At 35.4% G+C, this 2,614-nt stretch overlaps 1 protein-coding gene across 3 annotated transcripts in view; it reads left to right on the forward strand.

The window, feature by feature from the left end:
• The window catches only part of LOC106458317, a 49,861-nt gene that overhangs the window by 18,208 nt on the left and 29,039 nt on the right, over window positions 1-2,614 (forward strand). For 2 of the 3 annotated variants that reach the window (XM_022384496.1, XM_022384497.1), the window contains exon 2: window positions 342-597. The exons of the other annotated variant lie outside the window; for it this stretch is intronic. The gene's annotated coding sequence lies outside the window, so the exon portion shown is untranslated. The remainder of the gene's footprint in view (window positions 1-341; window positions 598-2,614) is intronic. 3 annotated transcript variants of the gene reach the window in all.

The following is a 2,614-nucleotide window of genomic DNA, read 5'->3' on the forward strand; positions in this document are numbered from 1 at the left end:
AGCATAAATCAGTTAAACGACGAAAAATTAGGTGTCTATTTGCTTGTGACCACTCATTGTATATCTCAAGACGATTTTTCCAATGAAAGACAATGGTTCGGGATTTAGAAAAAAAATCAATGTTGTAAAATATTATTTCTAGCCTCTTACTTTCAATTTTAAGCTGTTTATTCTTTTATTTTTATTATCTGATTTGTTATGAATGCGATAAATCAATAATGGAAACAACTTTACGATTGAAAAGCTGTGTATATATGTGTGCGTTAATAGAAACATGATATAATCTCGTTCAAAACTTTACATTAGGATTTTAGGAATGAAATTGGAATTCTTATCCTCAGTGTCACATTATGCGCTTGTGCGCTAAACGGCCAGATCACAGACCTCTAGGATTCAGGCTTAGCCGCTTCTAATGTCGGACTATCAAAGGAAGAAAAGCACCCAGCCAGCAGCTTCTGTCGTCAGAAAGCTTTGAATTCAATGACGAGAATGACTGTCTAATGCTTCAACAGTGCAGGACTTTCTCAACAGCCACGTGCGTTGATCTTCGGACCCTACAATACGCAGCCCGAAACGTTAACCACTAGTTCAAGTCTGGTCAGTTTAATAATTTTTATTAAACTTAAGGCAGCCTGTTTAAGCTTGTTATGAAACATAATTTTTTTACTTCCTACAAGCTGAAATAAGCAAAGAAAATAGTTTGCAATGACCTACTTTTTATTAAAAAATAGGACATTGCAAACAATTGTTCGAACATTCGTAGATATATTAGGCCCGGCATGGCCAGGTGGTTAGGGCGCTCAACTCACAATCTGAGGGTCGCGGGTTGGAATCCCCATCACACCAAACACGCTCGCCCTTTGATTAAGGTGTTTACATCTCGAAGAAAGGAGCTGTGAAAATTGGGGGCATATCATCTGCTGTTGGCGCCCCCACAAAAAAAACAAACAAGAAAAAAAAACTTTTTTATAGTGCGACCCTCTATCTAAACATGCGTTTTGTTGCTCCCACCTAAACCACGTATAACCTATTATAACCTGTGAATATACTGTACGCGACATATTCCCATGTTAACTGTCGTTAGCGTATTACTTAATAGAAGTGATATCAGTGTGGCACTTTTTAAAACTTTATTTTTAAATGGGTACTTCCAGATGTAATTTATATGGTCCTATTGTCATAATTACGCCCCAAATTTGTTGTACAACTGGATTACAGGAAAGACAGTTAGTCAACACCATCCACCGCCAACGCTTTAGCTATACCTATCATACTGAATACTGGGATATATTACGCTTGTTTAAATGGGATAAGTGATTAAACAAGTTGCTTCTGCATACTAAAAGAGGCTTTTCAGAAGTTTTCTATTAGATACAATATTTCACTTACTGGATAATATTTACTACTTTCAATGAAAATATGACGAAATTTTAAACGTATCAATTTTAGTTTTGAAATGTGCTTTAAATATCTTTATTACCCAATTACGAAGTGCATCCCAGGTGTATACCAATTTTATAACTGATCAAATATAGAATAATTTCGCTTCTGCCAAAGAGCCACCATGAAATAATGAGTATATATATATCCTCCTCGGTCGCTATAGCTACATTCGTGGATATATATATATATACTCAACGTACTCATAGTTAAAACCCTTTAGCTAATCACGCTAGATAAAGTGGTATCATGTTAATAAAGACTTTTTTTCACTATTGAATAAATAAAAGGTTGTATTATTGTGCAGCAACTCAATTAATTTATAACCAATTCAGGGTATTTATGTCACTATTGGCTACCACGGCAAGCATATTAAAATATAATCTATCATGGATGAGAGAAAACTGCACATTCTGTAGTAGCCCTCTAGGTTATTCTTAGAAATAGCAATGATAATAATAATAATACCAAGAAAGTTGTTTTTTTTTGTCGTGATTAAACGGTATAAAAGATGAAATATTTAAGCAACATTGAGAATGCAAGAAGGGAAATATTTAAACGCAAAATGGAGGGAGATATTAATATCTTATGATAATTTTGTATAAATATATCTACGATTGTTTGTTTTGAATTTCGCGCAAAGCTACACGAGGGCTTTCTGCGCTAGCCGTTCCTAATTTAGCAGTGAAAGACTAAAGGGAAGGCAGCTAGTCATCACCACCCACCGCCAACTCTTGGGCTACTCTTTTACCAACGAATAGTGGGATTGATCGTCACATTATAACGCCCTCACGGTTGAAAGGGCGAGCATGTTTGGTGGGACTGGGATTCGAACCCGCGACCCTTAGATTGCGAGTCAAGCGCCGTAACTAAGCTTCTAATATTGACCTGGAATTATTGATCAAAGAAACCCTCCACATCAAACAGCACTCTCCAACTCTGAACAACATGCAGTCTTCATTTAAATTATACATTTTTTAATATGTTCGTATTACTGATTTTTCGTTCATTTTTTCGTTGTGTTTTCTTGCTGTAGTTTCTCCCCATGATTACTGTTTAGTGTTTTATTTGTTTAATTATCGTTATATTTAGCAACTGTACGTTGAAAATGTATACAGACTGATGTAAATTCATTTCATTCTGTCTTTAGATACTGAAGATGGAATCTGATAGA

The sequence above is a fragment of the Limulus polyphemus genome, unplaced genomic scaffold, assembly GCF_000517525.1.
Source record: "Limulus polyphemus unplaced genomic scaffold, Limulus_polyphemus-2.1.2 Scaffold444, whole genome shotgun sequence".
In the NCBI taxonomy this organism is placed as follows: Eukaryota; Metazoa; Arthropoda; class Merostomata; order Xiphosura; family Limulidae; genus Limulus; species Limulus polyphemus.